The sequence below is a fragment of the Mirounga angustirostris genome, unplaced genomic scaffold, assembly GCF_029215605.1.
Source record: "Mirounga angustirostris isolate CCGP_5_RB_7025 unplaced genomic scaffold, mMirAng1.0.hap1 SCAF_11, whole genome shotgun sequence".
Taxonomy (NCBI): Eukaryota; Metazoa; Chordata; class Mammalia; order Carnivora; family Phocidae; genus Mirounga; species Mirounga angustirostris.
The window spans coordinates 38,617,014-38,640,700 of record NW_026991719.1 but is presented as its reverse complement, the minus strand read 5'-3'; the positions used below and the strand labels follow the sequence as shown (position 1 = coordinate 38,640,700).

Here is a 23,687-nt window from a genome sequence, read left to right as displayed (position 1 = left end):
CGGGACTCCAGGGTCATGACCTGAGCCGAAGGCAGTCGCTTAACCGACTGAGCCACCCAGGCGCCCTCTGTCAAGATGTTAATCCACAGTTAATGTAATCCACTTTAGTGGCTCCACCTGTAAGAAAATTTCTCTTCCCCTTACCCCTACCCCTGCCCCACCTAGCTAAGGTACAGAAAACTAATCTTACCTGCTTGATAAGAAATAGCTAACCCTTTGATCTGCTATTTCATACTTGGTTAACCTGATGAGTCAGGTAAAGGAATCAATGTTTAAGATCCTTGGTGACAATGTAAGACATCGTTTGAATGAGCCTCTTTATAATAGAGAATGGTAGTAATTGCAGTGATTTATGGAGCCAGTGGTTTATAGTTGACTTAGCTCAGCAAAATCAAAGCACAACAATAATAATATTTAATGATGAATGACTACATTCATTTATTAAAGAGTGTTTGATGTTTCCACAGGTGAGAACATGTGAAAAAGTTCACATCTCACCTTTGTATGGTGTGAGGTAGGGGGGTCAGGGTTAATTTCTTTTCATATGGATATCCAGTTGCTCTATCACAATTTATTGACAGTACTTTTTTCCCCTGTTGGATTGCTTTTGTGCCTCTGTTGAAAATCACGTGCCTATGTATGTCCTACACCTTACACTTGTCCAACACTTTATAGTTTTCAAAGCTCTTGAACGTTTGTTTTGTTCATACAAATTTGTGAGGTAGGTAGGGCACGTATCATTAACCACATTTCACATATATGGAAACAGATGCACAGAGGTTACGTGGCTTGTTTAAACTCACACAGCTATTAGGGGCAGACAGGATAAGATATAGCTTCTGAGGGGCCACCCAGTCCTCATCGCTGTATATTCTGCTTCCCATCTCATGGTTCACGGTGTAGAGCTCTTACTTCAATCTCCACTTGCTTGCTGAACATCTGAATTCTTCGCAACAGCATGAATTCTACACGTCCAGATGGAACTCACCTCTGGCTTCTTCCCCTTCCCCGTACCGAATCTGTGTCTCTTCAGTCACCAAGGCTCAAAACATTGGCTTATGTCTTTACCTTCTTTTCTCTTTTCCTCACCTTCTGTAACCAACCCAACTCGACTGCTGGCCAGTTTTCCTCTATGCTGTTCCTCCCAGCTCCCCCTTACCCTGGGACTTGTCCCACTGCCACACCCCACCGCAGCCCCTGTACTCCGGGTCTGAGTCATAGTAGAAGTCTCCTTTTCTCTAGACTAATGGCTCTCCACTCTGGCTGCATGTTGGGATCTGCTGGGGAGTCTTCTTTCTCTCTTTCTCCTTCTATCTTATTCTCCGCCCCCCTCCTCTCCCCTTCCTTTCTCTCTCCCTCCCTCCCTCTGCCCCCTCTTTTTCTTTCTTCCTTTCTTTCTTTCTTGCTTGCTTGCTTTCTTGCTTTCTTCCTTGCTTTCTTGCTTGCAAGATATAAGTCACATAGCATAAAATCCACCCCTTAAGGTGTACAACACACTGGTTTTTAGTGTATTCACAAAATTACTCAACCATCACCCATATCTAATTCCAGAATATTTCCATCACCCCCCCCCCCAAAGAAATCCCATCCCTGTTAGCAGTCCGTCATTCTCCTGGGGAGCTCTAAAAAAGTATTAGTGTCTGGGCCACCCTCCCAGAGATTTAGATTTAAACAGTCTGTGGTGAGGCTGGGGCATTGGTATTTTTAAAAAGCTCCCTCGGCGATTCTCATGTGCAGTGAGGGCGGAAAAGCACCGTGTCTGGGTCACATCCGCTGTAGTCCATCGCCTGTATGTTTGCAGGCATGGCTGGCTTCCTGACACATTAGTTTTATCAAGTCATTATCCCCAGCTCCTAAATGGTCACTAGTTAGTTGTCTGTTTGTTCAGAGCAAAATCTGTTCTGGCATGGAAGGCTTCCTGGGACTGGCTCCCCATTTCAGAGCTGTCTTCTGGGTCGCCATCTTTCCCCTTCCATGGCTGCCTCGCCTCAGCCACACTGGTTTAGTTCTTGGGTTTTATTTTTTTATTTATTTATTTTTTAAAAAAGATTTTATTTATTTATTTGAGACAGAGAGAATGAGAGAGAGAGAGCACATGAGAGGGGGGAGGATCAGAGGGAGAAGCAGACCCCCCGCCGAGCAGGGAGCCCGATGCGGGACTCGATCCCGGGACTCCAGGATCATGACCTGAGCCGAAGGCAGTCGCTTAACCAACTGAGCCACCCAGGCGCCCCAGTTCTTGGGTTTTAAAACCCCAAAAGTGACGAGCTACATTTCAGCCTGAGCTCCTACCAGAGATTCTGTGGCTGGCTGAGGTGGAGGAGTCCCTAGAATCAGGGCATTTTTTATGGAAAGATATAGAATATGGGGATGTGTACCTCACAGCAACCCGGAATGATTACATTTACCAGAAATAAGACTATGTTGTAAGTATGCAATATTTAAAAAAAAAAAAAAGAAAAACAGCCAGGAGCAAACACGTCCCTGGAAAAAGACAGTGTTTACCCTTACTATTTCATTTATTTTACATGACTTCTAGCAGATAGGCAGTAGCAAGCATCAAAGAGAGAACAATTTCTAAGAAATTTTTTCTGTTCACTTGTGTGTGTGCTTGCCCAGGAGAGAGACAGAAAGACACAGAGACAGAGACAGAGAAGTGAGGAAAGACCCTCCCTGTTGGAGTTGGTTAGGACCCTGGGCCCCCCGCCCAGGTCCCCATGTACTTCTCAGGCACGTCGAGGGCACGTTCTGTCTCCCCAATTGTCAGTCCTTCAGAGGCAGGGTCGCGCCTTTCCCGTGTTTGTACCTTCTGTGTGTAACACAGGGAGTGCCTGTTACCTGCTCTGTGTACTTAGGGATGTGACCCAGGCTTTGGGCTCACACCCACCTTGCCTCCTAACCTCCTAGACAAATTAGCTTCGGGGCCTCACTTTTCCTCATCTGAAGAATGGGGGCAACAATGCCTATTTCAGCTTAAACCAGCTAACATTGTCGGGAGACAATACTCCATGGGTCTCTTGTATGTCTGCAGGTCTTATGAGCAGAGATACTGCTCACAAAAACAGAGAGCTTTTGTTCCAGACTGTGTGTTCAAGGGTGTTTGTGTAGCAAACCACTTCAGAAGATAGAGATAGTATCTGCCTCCAAAGCGGAGGGCCGATTTGTTTGCTGTCCTGTATGATAAAGATCATGTCTCTTTCCGGAACAAAGTTCAGGCAGGCTTACTGCCCTTTAGAAGAGATTTGGGTTCCTTAAGGCTGGAGTTCCTCTCCCGGAATACAACCCACTGTGTGTGTTGGCCTTCACATGATCTTCACTGCATCACCTTTTGGGAACTGGAGCTCAGGAAACTGGGATAAATGATGATACTCTGGCTACTGCTACTGTTAGTGATAATAACGTGACCTTTGTCGGGGCGCCTGGGTGGCTCAGTCGTTAAGCATCTGCCTTCGGCTCAGGTCATGATCCTGGGGTCCTGGGATCGAGCCCCACATCGGGCTCCCTGCTTGGCAGGGAGTTTGCTACTCCCTCCCACCTCTGCCTCTCCCTCTTCTCCTGCACTTGCACTCTCTCTCTCTCTCTCAAATGAATAAATAAAATCTTAAAGAAAGAAAAAGAAACTCAGCTCCTCCGGCCCCAAGCGACAGCTTCTCCCTCTGACTCTGTTTTCTGACGTCTAGGACTTGGGAAGGAAATAAGGGCATGTGTGGGACACAGGAGCCTCAATGCAAGAGGGATTTCTCGAAGTTCAATATGTTAGGAAGGATACAAGGGAAGGATGCACCAGAGTCCCAGGCTCCAATATCAACTCTGTTTAGATGGAGGCTACCCTGGACCAGCCAGCGTGGTCCTCCCCTGGAGAGAAATCACCTCAGCTTCCATCAAGAGAGGTGCTCAGGGCGCATCTCATTGAATAAGTCCTGCCCATAGTCCGGAGAAAATTATGGAACAGGTACAATGTCCAGAACTCAAGGAGTTTCCTGTGAGCACTTGAGGAATCAGGCAGTGCTGAGAAGGGCAAGGGACCTGCTCTCCCAGTCACCACTCAACACCTCTCCAGACTCGTCTCTGTTTTTGCTAATTCCTATTCGAAAAAATGTGTGTGTGACAACATAAACAGCTTCCTCTTCAGAGCCACATCTTTCCTACTGAGGAGGGCTGCCTTTATTTCCCCTTTCAGAATCTTCTTGTCTTGTAGGCTTGCTAAATAGTCTAAGTATTTGTTTAGCATATCTTTTCCCCATTAGGATGTAAAGTCCACAACGGCATGAGTTTTCCCTCTCTTTCTCATTTCTTTCTTTCTTTTTTCTCCTTCTTTTCTTTCTCTCTTTCTGTCTCCTTCCTTCCTCCCTTCCTTCCTTTCTTTCTTTTCTTTCTTTCTCTCTCCTTCCTTCTTTCCTTCCTTTTTCTTTCTTTCTTTCTTTCTTTCTTTCTTTCTTTCTTTCTTTCTTTCTTTTTCTTTCTTTTCTTTCTCTCTCCTTCCTTTCTTTTTCTTTCTTTCTTTCTTTCTTTCTTTCTTTCTTTCTTTCTTTCTTTCTTTCTTTCTTTCTCTCTTCCTTTCTTTCTCTTCTTCTTCCTTTCCATAAACTGAAAATTTTAATTTTCCCTGTTTAATTGAGATATAAGTGACATATAATATGTTTTAGTTTCAGGTGTGCCACATAATTTGATCTTTGTATATATTGTGAAATGATCACCACAATAAATTCAGTTAGCATCCATCACCTCATATAGTTATATTTTTTGTTATGATGAGAACTTCTAAGATTTACTCTCTTAATAACTCTCAAATATACAATATCTTTAACTATAGTCACCATGCTGTATATTACATCCCTAGAACTTATTTATCTTAATTGGAAGTTTGTACCTTCGGACCACCTGCACCCATTTCCCCCACCCCTGACTCCCATGCTTCTGGCAATCCTCAATCTGTTCTCTGCATCTGTAAGTTTGGTTTTTTTTAGATTTCATGTATCAGTGAGATCAGACAGTATTTGACTTTCTCTGACTTATTGCACTTAGCATAATGTCCTCAAGTTTTATCCATGTTGTCACAAATAGAGAGACTTCCTTGTTTCTTTATGGCTGAATTCTCTCCTGTTGTATCCATATATACCACATTGTCTTTATCCATTTGTCCATCGCTGGACACTTAGGTTGTTTCTAGGTCTTGGCTATTGTAAATAATGCTGCAATGAGCATTGGGGTGTGGATATCTCTTCCAATTTTATTTCCTTCAGATATATACCCAGAAGAGGAATTGCTGGATCATATAATAGCTCTACCTTTAATTTTTGAAGGAACCTCCAGACTCTTTGCCACAGAGGCTGCACTAATTTACTTTCCCACCAACAGTGCATGAGGGTTCCCTTTTCTACACAGCCTCGCCAATACTTGTTATTTCTTATCTTTCCAATGGCAGCCATTCTGACAGGTGTGAGGTGATATTTCATTGTGGTTTTGATTTGCCTCTCCCTGGTGACTAATCATGTTGAGCACCTTTCATGCACCTATTGGGTCGTCTGTATGTCTTCTTTGGAAAAATGTCTATTCAGTTCCTCTGCTCATTTTTCAGTTGGATTGTTTGGGGTTTTTTGTTTTTATTTTTGTTTTTTTCACTATTGCGTTGTATGAGTTCTTTGTATATTTTGGATATTAACCCTCTGTCAGATATATGATTTGCAAATATTTTCTCCCATTTGGTAGGTTGCTTTTCATTTTGTTCATGGTTTCCCTGGTGACACAGAAACTTTTTAGTTTGATGTAGTCCCACTTATCTATTTTGGATTTTCTAAATATTTTACGTACTGCTATATAAACAGTAAACAATGGCACTGGGAGCACTGGGTAAGGAGCCTCTACTTGCGTTCTAGCTCTCCTTCTTCCTCTCCCTGTGTGATAGCCCTCTGTTTCTTAACTTCCTCAAAGCCCCCTGGGTCAGCTCTCTCTCCTAACCTATTTCCTACTTTTCTTCACTTCCTGTTCTGCAAAGTGATTTTGAGGCAACCCACAGAGATCTTGAAAAACACTTCCCCTAGATTCTCAAACATTCTCTAATTCTTTTTTTTCCCCCACCAAGAAAGCCAGATTTAAAGGGCAGTATCCCAGTGAAAGAAGAAGGGGTTCCTGAGCTTCCCACTAGGACCTACTGACTTGACACCCTCATCTTGAATCTGAGTCAGGGGGGTGTTGGAGGGAGAAGACAGTAGGAGTGATGGGGAAATGGCAGTCCGTCCTCAGGCAACCCCTCCCATAGCCGGTCCTGTCATTCAGATTAAAAGCCAGATTTTTTACTGTGGCCCATAAGGGCCTACAGAATGATATTCCTGTCATTCTTCCTCTACTCTGCCCTACTCTGCTGATCTTCCCCTGGCTCATTCTGTTCTCATCACTCTGGCTCCTCGCTGCTCCTTGAATGGGCCAGGCTGGCTTCTCGTTTTTTACCGGCTGGTTTTTCTGCCAGGAATACTCTTCTCCCAGTAGTCATTTGACACTTCATCTCTTTTAGGTCTTTGCTCAAATGTCATCTCCTCCGGGAAGACTTTTCTGATCATTCTATTTATTTATTTCTTTATTTAAAAGATTTTATTTATTTATTAGAGAGAGAGAGAGTGAGTGCACAAGTGGGGGGGGGAGGAGGGGCAGAGGGAGAAGGAGTAGCAGACTCCCTGCTGAGCAAGGAGCCCGATGTGGGACTTCATCCCAGGACCCTGAGATCACGACCTGAGCCGAAGGCAGACCCTTAACCCACTGAGCCACCCAGGTGCCCCTCTGATCATTCTATTTCAAATTTCAACTTTCTCTCTCTCCCCCATCACACTCCTTATGCCCCTTTCCTGGTTTGTTTTTCACTGTAGCATTTTCCTCTGCCTTCTGTGTTAAATATTTTATGTATTTGTTTATCCTATTTTTTTCCCATGAGAATGCAAAGTCCATGAGGGCATGGGTTTTCCATCTGTTTTGTTTACTGCTATATCCTCAAAGTTTAGAATGGTGCCTGGAACCTAATAGGTAGTCAATAAATATCTGTTGCATAAGTGAATTAGTAAAAGAGTAAATAGTGTCTTCCCTCCCATTTCTTCAACCATGAGATCTGTGTGAATGATTGCATGTATGTGCATGAGTGTGGTGGAGGGCCCTAAGAAAAAGGTCACATTTAATCCCAAATTAATGGAGTGTGGGGAAACAGAACCTCCAGAAATCTACAAATTACCTACGGCAGTTCAGATTAATGGAAGGAATGATAGGACAGTGGGCTACAGACCAGGTTCAAAGTCAATCTTTACCACTAACTGGGCAAGTTATTTAACATCTCTGGGCTTCAGTCGTATCTGTAAAATGAAGAGGTTGGAATAAATAATCACTAAAAAAAGTGTATAGATCTTTATGGTTAAAGAAATTTTTTTACAGGGCACCTGGGTGGCTTAGTCAGTTAAGTGTCTGACACTTGATCCTCAGCTCAGGTCTTGATCTCAGGGTCGTGAGTTCAAGCCCTGCGCTGGGCTCCATGCTGGGTGTGGAGCCTACTTTAAAAAATTTTTTCTCTTTTACTTGTATTATCTTTGAATCTTGTGAGGCAGCCAGGGCAGGTCAGTAGAAGCAAAAGAACACAAAACCTTTTTGTATTTGTTGTTAATTATAATCCCTGACTGGACCCTAAGGAGGAGGGTGGGTCCCATAAATGGAGAATCCTTTGTTTGCTCAACAGGTGACAGGGGACAGATTTGGACTTGCCAGAGGGCTAAACTGTGTTATATAAGATAGAATCAGCTGAGACACTGAAGACAAGGTAAGTACCTGGAGCAGGGGTGGGAGAAGAAGAAGAGGTGGCAGAGCCCGGATGTGTGTGTGTGTGTGTGTGTGTGTGTGTGTTGGGGTGGGGGGGGTTGTCAAGAAGAGGCAATTTTGTGGCCAGAAGAGCAAGTGGGGCATGGGAGAGAAAAATAGAGGAATTGAATTTGTTCTGCCAGGCGTGATGTAATCCCTTCCTACATCTACTTCAGAAAATCAAAGTTGCTTCTGAATGCTTTGGCCCAGCTGAATTCTCTTCAGAGAACAGAAATTCGTATAAACCCTGCATGAAGGCTGCCAAAAGGGAAGGGACTGCCAACATCGTGGCCACATGATGGGGAAAAGGAGGGCTCAGATTCACTGGGACAAGGCTCTGGCCCAGGAAGTGGGGCTATGACGGGCAACCCCACCCATTCTTGTACTGATATATGAGGCTATGCTGTTACCCATTTTCCCCCGAATATTGTGTAAAGGGTCTGCTGTAGACTGAATGTTTGTGTCCTCTCCAAATTCACATGTTGAAACCTAATCCCCAAGGTGATGGTACTAGGAGGTGCAGCTTTTAGGAAGTGGTGAGGTCATCAGAGGGGAATTGTCAAGAATGGGATTAGTGCCCTCATAAAGGAGGCCCCAGAGAGCTTCCTGGCGTTTTCTACCACGTGAAGACTGGCAAGAAGATGACCGCCTGTGAACTGGGAAGTGGATTTTTACCACTTGATCTTGGACTTCCCAGCCTCCAGAACTATGAGAAATAAATGTCCTTTGCTTATAAGCCCCCCAGTCTATGGTAGTCTGTCACAGCAGCCTGAACAGACTAAGATAGGATCTTATATATTATTTTAATCTCTCATCAGTTTATTCTAATGACACACTCTATCGCCTTGAGCTCCGTAATTGCTTTAAGCAGTGGAGTCTTCTTTAGTCTGATAAAAGAGTCATCATGTTAAGTGTCATTAGGGTTGCAAATGAAGAAATCTAGAGCCTTAGCTTAGCACTTTGACGTCACAATTAAGTTTTTGGTTTTGCACACTTAGGTAAATGGAAGAGCACTTTGAACTCACTTTTGGATAATTAGCACAAAGAGAAAATGGCTTTGCAAGTCACAGTGTGGCACAGTTTAAACTGAGCAAATGAGAACAAAAATCAACACTTTCATATTCATACAAAACTTCTGCCACAAAGAATTTTCATTTAACTTAAGGTGATAAATCTGGGTAATTATGTGATAAGGTTATTCATAAAACTGTTAATCAAACTCACATATATTTTGTAGAGTCTCATACATAATTCTGCAATTGGAATCTTTTAGGAAAATACATTATTTGAATCTAAAAATATCACTCCATTGTAACCATTTATCAGCAAAATGGAAAAATGTCTCTTGGCTAGTTCTGTTTAGTCAGTTACTGCAGTGAAAGGTGTTAGGTAGTATTCAAGACATACAATTATGAATAATACAATGTATGCTTGTTTCTAATGCGTACTCCCTGATAGACATCCAATGTAAATAAAGAAATATACATTTGGTCCAGAATGGATATTAAAAAAAAAACCCTTTAAAAGTCAGGGTTTGCCATGGACAGATAAAGACACAAAGATCCTTTCTCTATTTTATTTTGTTAAATCCATACATAAATACTTCTGGAAGGTATCTAATGCTTCTACTAGCCAGGATCTTATTCAGACATTTGCCATCTGAGACAGGAAGGTATAAATAACACCAGAATGAAGATGGCAAGTTTGAAGGTAATTTAAAAAGCTGGATGTATCCTAAATCACAGAACATGACACCCAGGGGTAGTATGTTTGGAGGGAATCCACAGATTGACTTTTAGACACTAAGCTTCGCTTATGCTTTCCTCATTAAATGAAATTAATTCTCACCTGGTCTGGGGGAGCGCCTTTCAAAAGAATATCCCCTTTGTAGTAGCTTAGAAGCATTCATTTGCCTCCCTTGGATTACCCATATTCTCTTTTGGCTCAGCAATTTCCAGCTCACTTTAGAAAGTCATTTCATCCTTGGGCGGAAGTGCATTTCCAGATATATTGGGCACTTTTGATCCCTGCTGGCTCCGAGGCCTTCTTTGAAGATCACAGTCAGGAAAAACATTTTTCTGTGGATGACAACAATTGGGAGAATTCTGGGTAACTCTTAGAACCACTGAAATAAATAGTGGATTTTCAGTTGGTGTGGTTCCCCCATAGATTAGCAGACGGGTTGGCAGTCAAGATTAAAGCAGCATATGGAGGACTGAAAAAAAAATGAGAACTTAATTAACTTCATTCTCCTGCCGATGGACATTTTAGGTTGTCTGCCACTTGGCAATATTATAAATAATGCTGCATGGTACTCACAGCTGTATAAGATTTCCTCTAGAATATATTCCCATAAGTAGAACTGCTGGGTCAAAGGGTGTATACATCTTTAATTTTACTAGATATTATCACATGGCTCTCCGAAATGCCTGTACCAAGTTATACTCCCATCAGCAGGATGTGAGATTTTCTGTTATTCTACCTTTTCACCAAAACTCAGTAGTATCTGAATTTTTAATTTTTGTTGGTTGTCCAATGGTGGTAAAATTGCATTCCCTTACTGTTTTAATTTGTACTTCTCTGATGAACAGTCATATCGGGTGTCTTTTCATATATCCTTTGGCCTTTGAGCTTCCTCTTCTGTGAGTTACCAATTTCTATTCTGTTGGCTTGTTTTTTCCTCCTATTGATTTGTAAGATCTTCTTTAAAAATACTCTTTGTAATTTTATGTTTTGCAAATAACATCCTCTAGCCCATGGATTTTCTTTTCACTTTATCTTTGGGAGTATTTTATAGGTCTGAAGTATGTAATTTTAGTGTAGTTGAATTTATTGATCTCATCTTTTGTATGTTTAAGAAATCTTTCCCTATACCTTGGTCACAATTATATTTTCCTAAATTGGGTTCAAAGATGTGTGAGGCTTGATTTTTCACAACTGGAATTTATTATTTTTGTTTATTGTGTGTTAGTTCTCTATTGCTGTGTGACAAGTTACTACAGACGGCAGCTTAGAGTAGCACAGATTTATCAGCGCAAAGTTCAGTAGATCAAAAGTCTAAAACAAAATAGCTCAGTTCTCTGCTGATGATCTTAGGAGGCTGAAATCTAGTTGTTGACTATTTGTGTGTTCATCTTCTAAGCTAACGTGGTTGTGGCAGGATTTAGTTCTTTGCAGCTGTAGAACTGAGCTTCTCATTTCCTTGCTGGCTGCTAGCCAGAGGCTGCTCTAACTCCCAGAGGCCATTCACGTTCCTTGCCATGTGGCCCCCCTCGATCTTCAAAGCCATCTTCAAGGAAGCTCCCTTGTGTTAAATACCTCCACATGCTTCAAATCTCTCTGACTGACAATCGCTTCTTCAGGAAGAGTCCTGTCGTTTTTAAGGGCTCACCTGATTAGGTCAAGCCCACCTAGGATAATCTCCCTATTTTAAGGTCAACTGATTTGGGATCCTAATTACATCTGCAACATTCCTTACACAGCAGCACCGAGATTAGTGCTTGATTAAATAACTAGGAGAAGCTCTGGGTATACCATGGGCTCCATAATTTGGGGGCCATCTTAGAATTCTGCCTATCACATGCTATAAAGTAAGGATCCATATTTTTTCCATTTGGATCACTACTTTCATTTTGGAAAAGTTAAGACATATCCAAAAGTAGAGAAAATAATTTCGTGAACTCTTATGTTCCCAGTACCCTGCTTCTGTGATTTCACATGGCTAATCTTGTTTCATCTACATCCCCACTGCCTTCTCCCCACACCTCACGGGCAGATTATTTTTCAGCAAGTCCGAGACATAGTAGTTTGTAAATCTTTCCATATGTATTTTTAAGGACAATGATTTCTTTCTACCTGGGATTAGCCAAACTCAAGGTTTAGGGCCCCATTCTTCAGACTGCCAAGTCTGCCCAAGACTTCTTTTTTTTTTTCTTTTTAAGATTTTATTTATTTATTTGAGAGAGAGAGAATGAGCTGTGAGGTGGGGCAGAGGGAAAGAGATAGAGAAGCAGACTCCCTGCTGAGCAGGAAGCACAATGTGGGACTTGATCCCAGAACTCAGAGATCATGACCTGAGCTGAAGGCAGACGCTTAACCAACTGACCACTCAGGTGCCCCATGTCCAAGACTTCTGACACCAACTGCAAGTTCAGGGATTTCCCAAAACCACCTTCAGGTTGGATAATTTGCTAGAAAGGTGCAGAAAACTCACAGAAACCTATTCTATTCACAGTCACATTTATTATAGGCAAAGGATGCAAATTAGAAGACATGCATAGGGCAGTATCTTGGACGAGGAGGGTTCCAAATGTAAAGCTTCCATGTCCTCAGGGATGCGTTACCCTCGCAGCATTGATATGTGGCAATAAGTATATGGAGTATTGCCAAGCCAGAAAGCTCACCCAAGCTTTGCCAGGCAAACTTTTCATTGGGGTCTCATTATGTAGGCATGACTGATTGAATCATCACCCATGTGATTGAACTCAATCTCCAGGCCCCCTCTGCTCCCAGAGGTCGAGCTGATACATGTGGCTCACTGCCCCAACCCTCTAATTACTTGGTTGGTCTTTATGTCGGAGCCAGTCCCTACTCTGAGTCATCTCCTACCCTGAGTCATCTCATTAGCATAGACTATCAGGCAGGGGCTAAAGCACCCACCATGAATAATAAAGACACTCCAATCACTTAGGAAATTTTTAGGGCCAGCCAAGTCTGTCCTTCCTTCCTTCCTTCCTTCCTTCCTTCCTTCCTTCCTTCCTTCCTTCCTTCCTTCTTTCCCACGATACCATTATCACACCTAAAAAATTAAAACAATTCCTTATTGTCATCAAATATCCAATAAATGTGCTAATTTCCCCCATTGTCTTTTTTTTTTAAAGCAGTTGATTTCTATCAACCAGTATCTTAACAAACTTCACATACTGCACTTGGCTGACATGTATCTTAAGTTTCTTTTAGCTTTTAAGTTCCTCTTCCCTCTTCCCCTGCCCCCCATCCTTGCAATATATTTGTAGAAGAAAATGAGTCATTTGTTCTATAGAGTCTACCATGTTCAGGATTTTGCATAAATTACATAACCATAAAATACCGTTTATGCGTGACATGTTTAAATTCACTGGGCTAGAACAGACAGTTCAAATCCACCTCGTGCCACACATTTCACAGGCACAAAGCAAGCATTTTAAAGACACTTGTGAAAAAGCCACTAGTTGAGTGAACAGCTGGGTGACCTGGGAACTCTGGAATATCTGTTTTGGTCTGTCCTTGATCCATCCTCCAAGCTTAAATGCACGTTACCCTCATGTGAATGAGTAGACCAGTGCTTGGAAAGCTCCAGGACTTCAAGGCCTGTTTCTATATGACAGATACTTCATAGAGGCCTGTACCCATGGCCCTGCCTGAGGGGATGTCTAAGAAAACATACTGCCGTGTCTGTCAGTGACTTGGAATCCCCCAAGACTTCTGCCCATCAAGAAATGAAGATTTGACCAACAAGGGCTTTGGAGCTCTGGGGTCCAGCTGTACAAACTCTGGAAAAAACAAAACTGGAACTCCGGCTGAATTGGGAATCAGGTCTTGTGGGCCCAAATGACTTTTAAGTCAGAACGACACCAATTTACGGAAGTCAACTGTAAAAAGCTTGACTAAAGAAAACTGTCTCTGTCTCAAAAACAGACATGTCTTTCAACAGAGTTCTTTGAGAAGTGCTCAGAGGTGAGAGCTGAGCCCCCAGTAAGTGCCTTTAGAGATCCCATCAGAATTATCTTGCCGCTGGTAGATCTGCAAGTCTTCAAAAGAGCTTCATTGTCATGGTGGAGAAATCAGTCCCCCACAACGAGTATGAATTAAGTGCTCTTTTTTGTTTGATTTTTTTGTTTTGTTTTTTTAATTTAACACTTTTTTATTTTATGTTAATCACCATACATTACATCATCAGTTTTTGATGTAGCATTCCATGATTCATTGTTTGCGTATAACACCCAGTGCTCCATTCAGTATGTGCCCTCTTTAATACCCATCACTAGGCTAACCCATGCCCCCACCCCCCTCCCCTCTAGAACCCCCAGTTTGTTTCTCAGAGTCCATAGTCTCTCCTGGTTCATCTCCCCCTCTGCTTTCCCCCTAAGTGCTCTTAATATATTTTCTTTCCTTTTTGTTTTTAAGATTTTATTTATTTTTGAGAGAGAGAGAACATGAACGGGGAGGAGGGGCAGAGCGGGGGGGGAGGGGCGGGCGGGGAGGGGGAGAGGCTGAGCAGGGAGCCTAATGCGGGACTCAATCCCAGGACCCCGAGATCATGACCTGAGCCAAAGGCAGACGCTTCATCAACTGAGCCACCCAGGTGTCCTCTTAATATATTTTCAGAAAGACAAAGCTACTTCTCTTGGTTGTGGCTTTAGTCCAGGCTTTTGTCCCAGTGACTACACCATTTGAGGGTGGGATGGATAGCATGGCCATCCCATGGATCCTCTCATGGCCAGGAGTCCTCGGCTTGTGCGACTGCATGAGGTACTCTGACCAAATGCCAAAGTGTTTGGCAGACTTAAGATGTAGGTATACAAGCTGATCTGCCACAGTGCTGAAATTCAGAAACACATATGCTTCCGTATTCCAAACCCAGAACTCTCTCCCTCCCAAGATCTGCCTCTCCATTACCTGTCCAGCAATACAGATGTGAAACCCAGAGCACCAGCTAAACTCCTTTCGGGGAGCATGGGCTGCTACCCATGGTGGGCTTCAGGGAGGAGGTCAGTACCTTTGTTCCTCCCTGACTTCTAGCACCAGGATCTCCATTTGGACCACCAAGGCCAGCTTCTGAGAAACAGAGGTTTGCTCACTGTGGGCTTGGGACATGCTCATTGGCAGACTGTCCTGTGGGGGGAGGTTGTACACATGGGAGTGCATTTTCGGGAAGAAAAGGAGCTCTCTGGATTGTTGTTCCTCCAGAGGAGAGCTGCTAGAAGAAACCCCATGTTGGGAGCCAGAGCCAGCGAGGGCAGACTTGTAGGATAGCCCTGAAGAGCTGGAACATCGTCTTGCCATGTGGCTCAGGGAGGTAGAGGATGAAGCTGGGTTCTTAAGAGAACCGTGCTGGGGGCTGAAATGCCTCCTGAAGAGGCTGCTGTGGAGGAATGGACGCTGAGACTCAGTGGAAGATTTCGGGTCTGGAAGGTTGTTGTCAAATGGAAGTAGGTGAGTGGGGTGCAGGAGTGAAACTTTCATGCCGTCTGATGCCGCATACAGGACTGACTTGGTTCCAGGCTCTGCGGTGCTGCAATTAAGACTGTTGTTCTTCTGGAAAGCTTTGCTCAGCTGAGTCTGGCAGGAGCCCTCTTTGTAGCCAGAACTCTTGGGACTTTTCTCCTCAGACTGCTCCAGTGTCACTGTTCATTCCACCAGAAAATTGAGGGTGATTACAGAGAGCTAGAGAGGGATGGTCCAGAGGGTTGGGCTTTGGAAAATTCCTTTTTTACTTTTATACATAAAGACTGGAGACTTATATGCAAAGCAGTGGGGCTGCCGATTTTGGCTGATGGGATGAGGACCCTGTTGTGAGGCTTAGTCTATGATTCCTTCACCTTGATGTTGAAGGAGCCATTACTTTCTTCTTGGTCAATATCGATGTCAGCAGCCCATGGTGTGGTCTGCTGTCCTTACACAGAGACGTGGTCTACACCCAGCCTTGGGGCCAGAGAGTTTGGACCTCGGCATCCAGGAAAGCTTTCACCCTCCTACTCCCCAGAATGGCTCTTGTTTCTTTCCAGACCACCACCTGACAGAGCACCTCCCCGATTTCAACATTCTCTTCCAATTTCCTCTGGGCTCTGTTCCCCTTTTCCTCTTTACCAGAACAAATCTGTTCTCTCTGCTCCGTGTCTTTCTCCTCTTCCAGCATCTCTGCAATCTTTGCTTGTGTGTGTGCCTGGCATTCATCCTGGTACTTGACCATCTGCTCTGGCATTGCCTTGCCAATAGCTTCTTTCAGTTTCTGTAGAGGCTCCTTCAGATGCACCCCCCCACACACACACCTCCCAGAGAAGTTTTTGAGCAAGTATGAGCAGGATGTCCTTGCTGCAGATCAAGAATGAAGTCCCATGGCCATGCACTTCAGAATGGACTCGGCTGCTCAGCTCCCAGGTTTGTACTTCCATGTTTAATAGGATCCCATTAATATCCTGGGTGAAGAACTTCATTTGTACTCTCCCTCAGCGGTTCTGACAGCCTGAGCCAGCTCCTCAGTACATCTCTCCAGGGCACTGGCAGGCCTTTGCAGAGGGAAGAGAACTCTTTGAATTCCTGGTCCAATCCCACCCCATGGGAATCTCTTTCATCACCCGTTTCACAGAGGGTTCTTCCTTCCGGAGACTCACTGAGCAACTACTTCAAGTCCAAATCAGTGAGAGAGACCATGGCAGTGACCTCCTGGACAAATTGTTGTCAGAAGCAGAGCAGAAGGGTGAGAGCAAAGGGTGGGAGATGCTCCCCCATTCTCACAGGCTTATGCTCCTCATGCCTGTTTTTTGGGGGACTATTTCTCTTTCTGAAATTTCTTCACCATCTCTTTATCATTTAGTGCCCCTTGAGCATTCCTCCTCATTCCTCCTCATTCTTCTTCCTCCTCCTCCTCCTCCTCCTTCTCCTTCTCTTCTTCTTCTTCTTACCAGCACTGAGAGCTATGAAACCAGTTTAAGAAAACCTGGGCTTTGTTCACTTCTTCTCCCTGTTGAAATTGTCATCTTTTTTTCTTTTTTCTCTTCTTCCTTCCTTCCTCCAACTTCTTTGGTAATTTTCCCTCTTGAATTAAGTCGTTGTCAAATTCCGAAGCTTGTCATAACTGCAGGTTCTCAGGTTGATGTAAAGTGCTCCATACTTCGTGGTCAGAGAAGCAAGAAGAAGCTCATTACACACTTCAAGTCCAAGTCAGCGAGCAGAAGAATCAGATGCATCATACTCATCCCCCATACCAATCAAGTCCCATATTTGGTCTTTTCTATGATTCTTTCCACCCTCGTTTCCAGGCTGAAGACCTTCTACTTTTTCCTGTGCACTCTTCACTAGTCCTGGGTAGAACTCTGGGCACACTCATCATCTGGGTCAAAGACGTGAGTGTAACCTGAAGAATTGCTGCAGCCATCTTAGAATCTCAGTGCTCTTCTGCTCTCCCAACTTCCTCTTGCCCTGATTTCTTTAAAAATGTGAGATTCAGAGGGCCTGGGAAAAAGGTGAACTGGATCCCATGGTGTTCCAACATGACTACAAACAAGTGTTGGCAGCTGTTAACTGTTTGGCTTCTTTGTCACAAGTGCAACAGCCTGGTAGGCTGCAAATGTTTCCTTGCGAGCAGGCTTGGCCAGATGCATTGGCGGCAGCTCTTGTTATCAACTGGACCCAGAAGGAAGTCTACCAGTGGTGCCCCATGCAGTTCCACAGTCTGTGTCCACAGATCAAAAAACTCTCATGAGAGGGGCACCTGGGTGGCTCAGTTGAGCCCAAGCTGCCTTGGGCTCAGGTCATGATCCCAGGGTCCTGGGATCGAGCCCTGCATCAGGCTCCCTGCTCAGCGGGAAGCCTGCTTCTCCCTCTCCCACTCCCCCTGCTTGTGTTCTGTCTCTCGCTCTTGCTGGCTGTCTGTCAAATAAATAAATAAAATCTTAAAAAAAACCAAAAACTCACATGAGAGTCAGAAAAGAGAGGGAAAATGCCAACTCAAGGTCTGTGAAACATTTCAGGGGACAGCGTGGTGGCTTGTAGTTAATGCCCTGGGAGAACTTGGAAATCTGGCTTTTTGAAAACTAGTTGTTAAAGAGGAGCACTCACTGAAGACACAACAATAAGAAAACAAACAACCCAGTTAAAAAATGAACAAAAGGCCTTGGGTGCCTGGGTGGCTCAGTTGGTTAAGCATCTGCCTGAGACTCAGGTCATGATCCCAGGGTCTTGGGATTGAGTCCCGCATTGGGCTGCCTGCTCGGCGGGGAGTCTGCTTCTCCTTCTCCCTCTGTTCCTCCCCCCTGCTCTCTCTCTCTCTTTCTCAAATAAATAAAATAAAATCTTTTTTAAAAATGAGCAAAAGACCTGAATAGACACCTCACCAGAGAAGATATACAGATGGCAAATAAGCATACGAAAAGATGCTCCATATCTTATGTCGTTAGGGAAATGCAAATAAAAACAACGGAGATCCCACTGCACCCCTATTAGAATGGCCAAAATCCAGAACACTGACAACACCAAATGCTGGCAGGGAGATGGAGCAACAGGAACGCTCATTCATTGCTGGTGGGAATGTAAAATGGTACAGCTGCTTTGGAAGACAGTTTGACAGTTTCTTACAAAGTTTAAATATACTCTTATTATACCATCCAGCAATAGTGCTCCTTAGTATTTATCCAAAGGAGTTGAAAACTTGTGTCTACACCAAAGCCTGCATATGGATGCTTATAGCATATTTGTTCATAGTTTGTTCATAATTTCCAAAACTTGGAAACAATCAAAATGTCCTTCAGTAAGTGAATAGATTAAAATAGAATGTTATTTGGTGCTAAAAAGAAATGAGCTATCGTGGCACCTGGGTGGCTCAGTCAGTTGGGCATCTGCCTTCGGCTCAAGTCATGGTCTTAGGGTTCTGGGATTGGGCCCCGCGTCAGGCTCTCTGCTCAGCAGTTGGTTTGCCACTCCCTCTCCGTGATCTCTCTCGCTTTCTCTTAAAAATTAAATAAATAAAATCTTAAAAAAAAATAGGAATGATCTATCAAGTCATGATGGGACCTAGAGGAATCTTAAATGCATGTTGCTAAGTGAAAGAAGATAGTATGAAAAGGCTATATACTGTGTGATTCCAACTATATGGTCTTCTAGAAAAGGCAAAATTATGGAGACAGTAAAAAGATTGGTTGTTGCTGGGGGTTGGATAGGAGAGAGGAATTTGTAGGGGGAGCACAAAGGATTTTGGGGGGCAGTGAAACTATCCTGTCTGATACAGTAATGGTGAATACATGTTATTAAACATTTGTACTATGGACTTTAGTTAACAATAATGTACCAATACTGGTTCATCCATTGTAACAAATGTACCACATTGATGTAAGATGTAAAAAGTAGGGGAAACTGGGTTGGTGGTGGAGGGGGAGGCATTTGGGAACTCTCTGTACTTTCCAATTTCTTTTCCTATAAGTCTAAAACTGCTCTAAAAAATAGTCAATTAAAAAAAAAACACACAACCATGGAAGAACCGAAAAGACCTTCGGTAAGAAGTCTCCCAGATGAGAGTGGCATGTGGCATACAGTGGAAGGTGCTCACCGAGCCCAGAACCTGGAGGAGAAAAAGGAGACCAGGCTTTCTGGAGCCATGGCCAAGCAGAGCCATCAGGGACAAAGGAACAGCCCTGCATAGGACTCATGGTCTTAATGGAGAGGGGAAGCAGGTCTTTGGGGGTGAGGTGGCACTGAGGGGTTAGGTGCTTGTGATCAGAAGCCCAGGGTTGGGGGAAGGATCCCAGCCCTCTTTCTTTCTTTCTTTCTTTCTTTCTTTCTTTCTTTCTTTCTTTCTTTCTTTCTTTCTTTCTCTCTCTCTCTCTCTCTCTCTCTCTCTCTTTCTTTCTTTCCTTTCTTTCTTTCTTTCTTCTTTCTTTTCTTTCTTTCTTTCTTTCTTTCTTTCTTTCAAGTAGGCTCCAGAGATCAAGACCTGAGCTGAGATCAAGGGTGGGACACTTAACCAACTGAACCACCCTGGCGCCCCTGCAGGACCCCTGCCCTCCCTCTAATGCATGTTATGCCTTCACTGATCTAGAGCATCTCAAACATGATTGTTCTGAAGTTGCTTTCAGTTCCATAACATTGACTTCACTGAGTTGATATCAGATTATTTTGTTAGATGTTTTTTCCTTAGCATAGAACTCCCTTATGTGCTCTAGAATTTTTGTTTGCACATTCATTTGGAGTGCCTTTTCCTTGCTTTTTGTTTTCCTTTTCCTTTGTTTTATTTTCACATGCTGACTTCGTTGAAAGGTTTGGTAGTTGCTTCAACTCAGCTCTCCTTCAGGGTAGGAAATTGAAGGGAAGTGGCACACACACCCTGTTTCCTGGGTTTGTTACTCTGTATACTATTGGCGAGCCATTTGTGTGTGTGTGTGTGTGTGTTCACTTCCACAGTGAACCTGGAATATGATTCTGCACCATTTCAGACTTTTCTCTTACCAGGTTCCCAGCCATGCCCTCTTTCCAGCCTGAGGCTCCAGCCTCTGTGTTCACAGACTGCATTCAAATTTTGGTGAACTTGACACCAGTAGAGATTTGGTGCAAGAGAATGGCCCTCGTCCTATTTCTACCTGCGTTTTCTATATAAACTAATCCAGAATCTTTGCTTCCATTTGCCTGGGAGACAGAGAAAACCTTTCTGCAGTGAAAGGGAAGAACAAAGCAGAAATTCAGAGAGAAGTAAAAAAATCTAAAGATGAAGAGGGAGGAATTCATGAGTTCCCCATTTTCCTCAAGCCCTGTTCTCTCCTATTCTTGAAGTTTGATCATCTAACTCTACCTTTAATTCCAGGACACACCTTAGTATCCTTATAATACCCCTCTCATATATTTCTGCTGAAGCTGGCTCCAATGGGTTTCTGATACTTAAAATCAAGAGGCACAGTGAATATATATATGTCTCTTGGGTTTCCCTTGGTCCAGGGTGCTCATGATTCCTGCACCCCACAATTTGGGAGCGGGAATCACGCACCCCAGTCCCAGAACCCTTGCGTTCAAGTAACAATCTTGGCTCTCACTGTGCAGCAGGAAGGTTTGGATACCTCTCAATCTAAGCAAACTTTGACAGGAAGACAGGGTTTGATCAGGAAGATAGGGCCGCTCTCTGCATTGCAGGAAACTAAGGGCTTAAGGGTTTATATGATGTGGGGAACCTAGGGGAATGAGGGTCTGGAGGTTGTGGGTGGAAGGTTGGAGTAACAGTCACCAGTGCTTCCAGCATGAAGCACTGGCCAGGAGCAGGTGGTTCTCAAAAGTTCTCCAGGCGGGGCGCCTGCGTGGCTCAGTCGGTTAAGCGTCTGCCTTCAGCTCAGGTCATGATCCTGGAGTTCCAGGATCAGAGTCCCATATCGGGCTCTCTGCTCAGCAGGGAGTCTGCTTACCTCTCTGACCCTCCCCCGTCTCGTGCTTTCTCTCTCTCTCTCTCTCACTCAAATAAATAAATAAAATCTTTTTAAAAATAGTTCTCCAGGAAATTAGTTTTCAAGTATCCAGAAAAGACCCAACCAGCTTTCTCTCCAGCAGCGAAGTGGGAACCTAAGACGTTTGGGAAGCGATAGCGAAGCCACGGTGACTGCCAAGTGGGAAGTCTCGGGCAATTCCAAGAGTCTGGGGTTCACAGAGAGCTCTGAGAAAATGGAGATTGCTGAGAAGACCTTCGAAGTAGGAGGTAACCATGCAAAGATGACAACCAAACAATTGAGCCCGAGGTCCTTTGAAGACAAGAAAATCGTCGTGTATTGAGAGCCAGAGGACTCCCAAAGTGAAAATGGCTGAACCAAATGATCTCTACGGTCTTTTCCAGTTTTAAGATCTGCCGAGTCTTTAACACGGTCCACATGGTGTCCCCTGTGGACTCATCAGTAGCAAGGAAAACATGGAAGGTTGTGAAGCTGGACCCCTCTTAGTAAAGTGACAAGAGCCCTTTGCACACTGGCCTGTGATTGGGAAGGTGGGTGCCCAGTATTTCACTATGGTTTGTTTTTCTTATAACTTCAGCTTTCCTGAACAAACCAGCCCTTCCTCCACTCCGTAGCTTTCTCCTATTGTTTCTGCCCCTTGCCGTTTGGTGCTGTGACCTGCCATTGAGGATGTGCTGTCCTGCCCCAGCTTACTTGCTCCATGTTGGTTCATGAATCATGTCCTTATTTCCAGCTTGGCTGGAGGGGACAGAAGCACCTTTGTTTGCCTCCTCTGGCTCCTCGGCTAATCTGCTTAACCAAAGGCACAAGGACCAAGGACAAAGACCCATGCCTCCTTCCCACTTAAAAAATTATCCCATCTTTTTTCAGACTACTTCTACAGCCAGCCTGTTTTGCTCTCCTCTCTTCACGGAATATGTAAAATCTTTCTTGTATATTAAGAGCTTGTGAAAGATTTACTTGCCTTAGCCACATGATTTCCAAAATGTGTTAATTATGCATTACTCACATGCTCTCTGAGCTTTTGCTGCTAATGTCGTTTTACTGGACTGGGGAGACGGGACTTGTAGTGGTTACATAATCCTCAGACTTGCTGACGAGGAACTTTGCCGCTATAATATGCTTAAGTGGGGGTCCTCATTTTTGATTTATTGTCCTGATGAACTAAAATCCTACCGGCATTTTCTTCCTTTAGTTAGATGGTAAAGGAAGTCAGCATTTTCTTTCATCTGGATGTTCAACTTTACTTCCATAGACAAACATCACTGAAAGACTGAAGTAATATTGATGATCCAAACCGAGGACTCAAAATTCCTATACTAAAGATTAATGGGTTTTCGGTTCTTTCTGTCAAAGTAAACCATAGAGCATCATTTCATCCCCTCAAATTTTAGTTTCAGGGGCGCCTGGGTGGCTCAGTTGGTTAAGCGTCCAACTCTTGGTTTAGGCTCAGGTCATGATCTCAGGGTTATGAGATCAAGCCCCATATCAGGCTCTGCACTGGGCATGGAACCTGCTTGAGATTCTCTTTCTCCCTCTTCCTCTGCCTCTCCCCACCTTTCTTTCTCTCACTCTCAAAGATAAATCAATAAAGAAATCAATATTAAAGAACAAATTTTAGTTTCAAAAAGGATGCACAGTTCAATCCTCATAAACACGGTGAAATTGGTCAGAAATGCTATAGTTTCTTCGTAGTTGCAAATGGTATGATTATTAAATAGACTGATATAGAACACTTGACAGATCTTTCCTTCTTACACACTATAATTAATCTCGAAACCAGCTTTATCTGTCAGTTTTCAAAAATAAGTCAGTGAAACATGCAGTTAACACATGGCATGATTCCATGACAAATAGACATGATTCATAGTCCAGAGCAGGTTCATGCAGAAACCAGCTTTGCCTTTGATGAAATGTCACTGCATGTTTATATAGCATCCTCTGAGGGCTTACGGAAACCCCGTATTTGAGGCTGAAATGCACCTACTACCACTTGATCTTTTCTGCAGCATGGATTCAATTGTTTTTTTGGTGAAATATTCTTCTTGGGCCCCATCTGTACAATCACAGGAATGATGAACTGTGGCAGTTTTTAGACATGTCCACAAATTCTTTGACGCTCTTCCCAGGTGGGTTCTATGGCCTCTCCACCTGAATCTGGGCTGCCCTTAGTGACTCCTTTGTCACCAACAGAACTAGCAAAAGTGAGCTGCATAATTTTTGAGGCAAGTTCAGAGAAGGCCATATGGCTTCTGCTTGGTTCTTGGGACACTTGCTGTGGGGAAGTCAAGTGCATGTAAGGAATCTAACTACCCTGAGACCCACATGCTGTCAAGGCCCTATGGAAGTGCTCCAGCTCACAGCCCAACTGAACTTCCAACCGACAGCCAAACTGCCAACCATGTGAATGAGCCATTTTGGACATGCAGCTCAGTCGAACTTTCAGATTACTGCAGTCATTGAGAGAGCTCAAGCAAGAACTGCCCAGCTGAGCCCTTAATTTTAGGGACAATTCTGCATCTTTAAGGAGATTCAAAATGCACATTGTAACTTTAAAGGCTCTGATAAGTCCTGCAGGGCAGAAACCTATGTAGCCTAGGGGTGCCTCGGTGGCTCAGTCGGTTATGCGTCTGACTCTTGATTTCGGCTCAGGCCGTGATCTCAGGGTCGTGAGATCAA

The 23,687-nt window shown here is 43.8% G+C and overlaps 1 pseudogene; it reads right to left on the bottom strand.

Moving 5' to 3' along the window:
- Positions 1–14,580: 14,580 nt before the first annotated feature.
- Positions 14,581–17,083, bottom strand: LOC123843725 (ubinuclein-1-like; annotated as a pseudogene).
- Between the last annotated feature and the right edge of the window lie 6,604 nt (positions 17,084–23,687).